Source organism: Typha latifolia, chromosome 14 (genome assembly GCF_019914945.1).
Source record: "Typha latifolia isolate L0001 chromosome 14, TyphaL0001v2, whole genome shotgun sequence".
NCBI lineage: Eukaryota > Viridiplantae > Streptophyta > Magnoliopsida > Poales > Typhaceae > Typha > Typha latifolia.
This window is the reverse complement of record NC_133099.1, coordinates 4,174,165-4,182,662: the sequence shown is the minus strand read 5'-3', so window position 1 is coordinate 4,182,662 and position 8,498 is coordinate 4,174,165.

Here is an 8,498-nt window from a genome sequence, read left to right as displayed (position 1 = left end):
GTAAGAACTCCAACCATCATCTCGGCATCTCCCCAACAAAGCACCTCAAATACTGCTCAATGCCTCGATTGATCACCTCAGTTTGGTCATCCGTCTGTGGATGGTAGGCCGAACTGAAGTTCAATCGAGTCCCCTACAATCTGAAAAACTCTATCCAAAAGTCATTCATAAATACACGATCACGATCTGAGACAATTGTGCGTGGCATACCATGTAACCAAGTAACATCTCTCACAAAAATTTCAGCCACCTGACTTAGCTGAAAATGGATGTGACAATGCCGAAAGGTGCGCATACTTGCTCAATCTGTCAACCACCACAAATATAATAGAATAACCACATACCAGCGAAAGACCCTCTATGAAATTCATAGAAATGTCTTCCCAAATACGGTATGGTATAGGTAAAGGCTATAGTAATTCGACCGGTTTCAATGTGGTTGCCTTCGCCATTTGATAGACTTCGCAAGCACGGACAAAACTCCTCACACACCGCCTCAATCCTAGCCAGGTGCAACTCTGAGATATCCTGCTATAAGTCCTCAAGACACCCTCATGACCAGCCTTTGGAGTTTGGTGGAAGTGTTCCAACAATTTCTGCCGCAATCCATCATTTGCGGGCACCCGAATGCATCCGTGGTCCAGCAACAAACCGCCTCGATTCTCCAACTTTGGATGACGTTCCGGATCATTCAACACCTCCTGTAACAATCTCAAAACATCTAGGTCAGATGTACATGCATACTTCATCTCGTCAAGGAAGGGAAAAGTGGGAGAAAAATAGGTTGCAAGCTCGATGGTATCGGGTTAGCGTGATAATGCATTCATCGCTCTATTTTTCGTTCTTTTCTTGTATTGAATTTCATAATCATATCCCAGTAATTTTGTGACCCATCTCTGTTGTACCGAAGTGTGTATATGCAGTATCATAAAATATGGAAGGCTCTTTTGATTGGTTCGAATAATGAATCGCCTACCGATCAAATAAGGCTTTCACTTTGTCACCGCATATGAGAATTGCCATCTTTCTCTCTCATAAGTCAATAATTGCCATCTTTCACTTTGTCAATAATTCCTCCGTACGTTAGTATAGCTCTTATGCCAACTCCTGACGCATCACATTCCATAATAAACTCTTCGGTGAAGTCTGGTAGCGCTAAAATGGGCGCCGTCGTCATTCTTTTTTTCAGTTTTTCAAAAGCTGTAGCGGCTTCATCCGTCCATCTAAAAGAGTCCTTCTTCATTAAAGAAGTGAGAGGAGCAGCAATCTTGCCATACCAGGCGATGAAGTGGCGGTAATATTCGGTCAGCCCCCAAAATCCTCATAATTCGGTGGTGGTAGTAGGAATAGGTCAAGCGATCATGCATATTACCTTTTGAGGATCCGCCGCTACACCTTCTGTTGAGACGATGTAGCATAAATACTCCACTTGTGGTACTCCCCATACGCACTTGGACTTCTTGATCTTCAATTGGTTTTGCTTCAACAAATTCAGCACATCCTCCAAATGTCGCCAATGCTCTAATTCATTCCTACTATACACCAAAATATCGTCAAAAAATACCAAGACATACATTCGCAATAGAGGCCGAAATATATCATTCATGAGACCTTAAAAAGTAGCTAGAGCATTGGTGAGACCAAAAGGCACCACCCAGAACTCGTAATGCCCGTCCGGAGTCCGAAATGTAGTCTTATGCACATCCGTCGGGTGAACTCTAATTTGATGATACCCGGCCCTCAAGCCAAGCTTGTTGAATATAGTCGCCCCTGCAAGCTCGTCTATAATCTCCTCTATAACCAGAATGGGATATCAGTCTTTGACGGTAATAGCGTTTAGTGCATGATAGTCGACACAAAATCACCATGTCTTGTCCTTTTTTCACAGTAATAGCACGAGCGATGTGTAAGAGCTATGACTTGGTTGAATGAGGCCTTGTTCCAACATCTCGACTACCATCTTAGAGATAACTTCCTTTTGCACATGTAGATACCGATATGGCCTCACATTCGTCGGTGCAGCCCCGAGCACAATCTCTATGCGATGGTCCGCCGTCATCCTTGGTGACAACTCTTATGGTTCCTCAAACAATCCAGCAAATTTGTCTAATAAATTAGACAACTTGATGATAATGTCTAGACTCATTTGAGGCTTATCTCCTATTAGTCCTAACTGAAGAAGATAGGCCAAATCACTCGCACATGACAGTGATAAGATTTGAACTTCACCGATGTCGTCTCGAGCATGGATACACTTTAGGGGTGTCTTTCTCTCTTGTTTTAGTGTTTAATTCTTAAAAAAATAAGTTTTCTATATCTCGCGTTTGAACGCGGGTGGAGTGCGTTCGAATGTGCTTATGAACGCCTGCATCACGTTCGCACATCCAGAGAGTGTGAATTGTGAGTTCGAACGCGTTTGTGAACACTTGCGTTCGAACGCGCCTGCGAACACTTGCATCGCATTCGCAAATTCAGAGAAGTGAGAATAAGTGCGTTTGAACGCGGTCGGCAAAAATGCACTATTTAGGGTTAATTTTGAATTGTTGGTTAGCCTCTAAAGGTGTGGATGGCAACCATGGAGTCATTATTGATGAACTGAGTTTTTGCCTTGCCTCCTTTGTCTTCTTCGTTCCCGTTCTCTCAATTCCCGGTGACGCCGCTTCTAACCTCCCTCAACCGGCCAATCACCCTAGTTCCTTACGGGTGGCCCTCTCCTCTCCCTTTTTCCAATCTATCCAACACTTGCCCTAACCTTTCCATCAACCATAACCCTCCCACCACCACTTTTCATCAGTGCCACCCCATTAACGTTGGTCCACCACCAACCACCATCATCTAGGATCTCGTGCCTCCATCCACGGATCCTAATCAGACCCCCTGACGTTCGTCCACTAATCGGACGATATATCAAGATCCCTACATCCGATTCGCCTGAAATTTGATTTGTTGGAAAGCTCTTTTCTGGGGCTACAATTAATCCGATGGCACCATCTTTCGGGATCTATTTCTAAAATTCCATGCTAGATCCAGTCCAGATCTGAAAATCAGAAGAGATTGAACCTTAGCCTAAAGGGGAGATCGTATTAAGCTGGTATCAGAGCCACCGTTCCTTGGACACGCGCTTCTTATGACGACAACTAGAGCCATGGCTGCACGGCGAGATGATGAAGAAGAGATTCTCCCAATAGAGGAGGAGGAAATAGTTGTGGGGACTTCCACCCTCCTCCGGTTAGACAAGGACTTGGACATAATTCGGAACGAGACAACGACATCCGTGGACAAATTATGCATCTTGAATTTCCCAAGTTCAAAGATGGTGATCCGATCGATTGGTTGTATAGGACGGAGCAATTTTTCACATACCAAGGTACGGCGAAAGAATACAAGGTGACGCTTGCGAGCTTCCACCTTAAAGATGTGGCGCTTCATTGGTTTCGAGCAGCCAATGCTAATGAGGCTATTGAAACTTGGGTTGAATTTTGTGTCGATATCACGTGGCGATTTGGAGCGTCGGGGTATGAAGACTTTGATGCTCTCCTCTCAAAGATGGTGCAAAAGCATTCCAAGAAGAGTTTGAGAGGATAAGTAGCCGATGTCAACTCCCATGGACGGATCAGCAACTTCATCTCCGGGCTGCGGGGAGACATACAAGCCGACGTGAGGGCTGCGTGGAGACACACAGTTGGGGCACTCCACCACTTTTCACCTGTGCCACCCCATTAATGTCGGTCCACCACCAACCACCATCATCTAGGATCTCGTGCCTCCATCCACGAATCCTGATTAGACCATCTGATGTTCGTCCACTAATTGGACGATATATCAAGATCCCTACATCCGATTCATGAAATTTGATTTGTTGGAAAGCTCTTTTCCGGGGCTACAATATATCAAAATTTCAGATCGATCTGACAATGAATATTTCGGGATCTATTTCTAAAGTTTCGTTCCAAATTTAGTCCAAATCTAAAAATCGAAAGAGATCGAACCTTAGCTTAAAGGGGAAATCGTATCAGACAGCCCCACCATTAGCTGCATCGCAAGAACCGGCGGAGATCAAACGCCATCAAGTCGCACATCTTTGCTTCCTTCCTTAAATTTCTTCCACATGCTCCGGAAATCAAAAGTGACGAGTCCTAAGCTTTGTAACCATTGAGTGCCAAGGACGATGTTCGCTCCTCGTAGAGCCATCGAATACAAGTCCACAATGATGTCGTGTCCTTGCACTCGTATACCTATCGAGCAACACAGGCTCTCCGTCTTAAGCTTCGCCGTCTCCAATAGCAACATCAAACCCCATGGTTGGTTTAGCATCCAAACCCAATCTCCTCACTAACCTCTCGTCTAGAAAGTTGTGTGTACTCCTGAAATCGATGAGGATGTGCACACAATGCTTTCTAACGAGTTTGTCTACCCGTAACGTCCTTGTCCTAAAAGTACCCGAATATGCATGCATCGATATTTCAGCTTAGATATCTTCCTCCGCACCCTCCTCAACGGCCTCCTTATGAATCTCCTCTGAATACTCACCATCATCAACAACCTCATCATCCTCATCGAGACCGTCGATGAGCATCACACTCTCGATCAATTTGGAACACCGATGACCGAGGGTGAAACGTTCATCGCATCAAAAGCTAAGGCTCTTCACTCTTCGCTTCTCCACCTGGGTAGGCGTGAGAGTTCGAATGAGGTTTTTGTGCCTCCTCAAACATCAAAGAAGGTCTCAAAAGTTTGTCGTAGTCTAGTACTAGGGGCCGCTTTCTTTGAACTCGCAAAATTTTCAACTAGCGTTCTAGGTGCAAACCACCCATTTCAGTTGCCCCAACTTATTTTTGCTGCCATCTTGAGAGCCTTATATATTTTCTCCTTCCTTACTATGATGGGATCTTGTATCAAAAGGTCAGCTATGGAACAATTCTTTAAGATCTGAATTTATTGTAGGAAGCAGTCCGTGCAATCGTGAGAAATTATTCTTCAAATATTCTCCTGTAGTCAGACAATTACGAAACTAAGTGGGTTAGGTTTGTAACTTTCTGATCTATAACTTTCGTATTTATGCCCTTCGCAAATTCGAACTACAACTAGGAAAAAAATACGAAAAAATGTGGGTGATGGTGGTGGTGACGAGTGGAGTGGATGTTAGGGTTATGAATGGGTATGGAGATGAAGGTGGATAGAGGATGTGATTAAGGGATATAGACGAAGAGAACGAAGTGGTCGAGATCCCAAAGAAGAGGGGTGGCTCGATAGTCGAGGGAGATTAGAATCTAGGAGAAACCTTGCCAACAGTAGAGGTGGAAGGATGGTGAAGAGGGAGGAGAGAGAGAGTCTAGAGAGAAGATAGGAGGCAAGAAATCAATAATCCAATAGCATAATGAATTTGGCTGCCATTCACATATTTATAGAGGCTAGCCAATAAGTCCTAAAATAATAAGTAACCCTAATTCCAGAAGATTTCCACTGATCGCGTTCGAACGCACAAAAGACGTTCTCTGTATCTACGAATGCGATGTAGGCGTTCAAACACGGGCGTTCGAACTCGCCCAACCATGTTCGAACGCACTTTTCGCAGTCCATGTATTTGCGAACTTGATGCAGGCATTCGCAAGGGCGTTCGAATGCGACTTACAGAAATTTTATTTTAATAAAAATAAATAACTAATGCAATAAGAAAAGATCTTAATTAAGTGTATCATACGACCTTCTCAAAGGCCTCCTCAAGAGTGGTTGGACATAGAGCACGAACATCCGCTTGTATCTCCTCTCGCAGCCCTAAAATAAATGTGCTCATCAATGTCGGTTCGGGCCAAGGTTGCTCACATCGACTACTAACTCTTTCAAATTCAGCTTAGTACTCCAATACGGTCGTCCTCTGAACCATCTTGCTTAATGTGGCAGCAAAATCTTCATATGCCGTTGTTCCAAATCTGCATGTAATCCTCTTACAAAAGTCAGCCCAACCAGTAAATTCTTCACAACGAATAACTGATCTATACTAATGCAATGCTGTTCCATGGAGGTAAAAGCTTGCCATCTTGACCTTTGGTCCTCCGCTATCCCTTAATAATCAAAGTATTGTTTAACTTGAAACGCTCAATCTGTTGGATCACTGCCTTAGAATTTTGGAAAGTCCAAGTGTGTAGTTCTCCCTTGAATAGCATTGTCGGGTTCGCAAAAGATATTTGGCTCAGGTCTGAACCTTTGTGCATGTTGATCTCTTTCTCTAAATCCTCGAGCACGTCCATAACTATCTCGAAGAGATCAACCTCATCCTCAAAGTGTCAATCCTCCTCATCGACGAAGCACACTAGTGGCGCTCGCCTCTTGGGTTCCACTACCGCCAGTCTTGGATTTTGTAATAGAGGTGGGGGATGATGTGAAGGCATAGGTAAAGAGAATTATTGACACTAACATGTCACACCTGGACCTATGAGGTATCAATTCGGTGTGGTCCCACCGCTGGTCCTTCTTGAGTCACCGATCGTCGTCGAGGAGATGACGAAGCTAATCGATTCATGGCAAATTTCTTTAAATCATTATGGTCCTTCTGCATTGCATCAATTCTATGCAATAATATTTAGAACATGTCTCTAAGTTCATCCGCAAAGCCCATATTCACACCTATGGACGTTGGTTGACTCGGTCTGCTTAGAGTCACTCTAAACGAATCGGCCTCACGATTAGGGTTATCGTGGGTTGAGTCTTCCCTTGTCGGTGTGCTCTCCATTAGTCTCCTTATTGATGTCATTTTCCTTGTTTTAACCATTAATAGGGTCTAAGATTCGCTGGCTCTGATACCAAATTTGGTGAGATTACGGTATCAAAAGATCGGCTATGAAATGATTTCTTCAAGATCTGAATTTATTACGGGAATCGTCAGTGTAGCTGTGGGAAAATATTCACCAAATATTCTTACGTAGTTAGAAAATTACGAACTAATTGTGTTAGATCCGTAACTCCTAATCTACAGTTTTCTTTTATTTACACCCTTCATAGATTCAAAGCGCAGGCGGGATGAAAACATGGAAGAACGCGGGTGATGGTGGTGGTGATAAGTGGAGTGGATGTTAGGGTTATGGATAATTATGGAGATGAAGGTGGATGGTGGATATGGTTAAGGGATATAGACGAAGAGGAAGAAGTGGTCAAGATCCCAAAAAAGAGGGAGGACTCGATAAACGAGGGAGATTAGAAGTTATGAGAGACCTTGCCAACGGTTGAGATGGAAGGTTGGTGAAGAGGGAAGAGGGAGAGAGAATAGAGAGCAAATATGAGGCAAGAAATTAATAATCCAATAGCATTATGAATTTGGCTGCCATCCACACCTTTATAGAGGCTAGCCAACAAGCTTTAATAACAATAACTAACCCTAATCCTAGTGCAATCCAGCCAATCACGTTCAAACGCACCCGATCGTGTTCGAACACACCCTATTGCATTCTAACAATGTAGGCGTTCGAATGCGGCGTTCGAATGCACCCAACCACATTCGAACACGCTTTTCGTGTTCTCTGTATTTGCGAACCTAATGTAGGTGTTCGCAAGGATTTTCAGCGACTCCTTACGTTCGAACGCGACTTACATGAATTTTATTTTAATAAAAATAAACAACTAATTCAGTAAGAAAAGATCCTAACTAAATGTATCAAATAATCTAAATTTAGCCAAATTATTCTTTTTATCTTTATCTTTTACTATAGCCATTAGATCGTCTTTGTCATTTTAAGAATAGATCATAGCCGTAGAAGTATTCCAATTTTCTAAATCTTAGCCACCTTTCTCAACTAGCAGCGACCCTACCCTACCACCACCCTTGGCCATCCTCCACTCTCCGACAATCACCGCAATGTCAAATATTTACTATTATGCCCCGTTCTTACCTTACTCCATTATTTTATTTATATCTTTTCGTTTAGATCTCTAATTTAGGTAAAACTAAAGCTATTTATGAATGTCTAAATGAAAATTAAACTAAATTGAAGGTTTGGATGAAAAGATATTAATAAAATAATAGAGAACAGTAAATATCTGACGTGGTGGTGGACGGCCGTATAGTAGGGTGGCTGCTGGAAGAAGGTGGTGGCTAGGGTTTGTTAACTGCCATAAGGGTTCAGATGCCCTAACCTAGGGACATTAGTTATTACTTTTGAAAAGGAGTTCTTGAAGATATAACGTTCTTCCACCAACATGGTTCATCTCATTTTTGACGCATCAAGCTATCGTTTTAAGGATCATTTAGATGAAGGATTAATCTTGAGGGTTATTAAGATTGGAGATTAATCATGGCAAGTAGTAAATCGCGGGATCTAGCGAGTAATACTTAGTTAAACAAAGTGTGTTACAGACTAGATCTGAACCTATCCGGACATTAAGCAAATTATAAAAATTTAGGTGGTGGTAGCCTCATGAGATAGGGTTATAATGGCTTTAGTTTCACATAAAATTGGATGTCTGGAAAAGATATAATCAAAATAGTGGAGTAAGGTCAAAATATG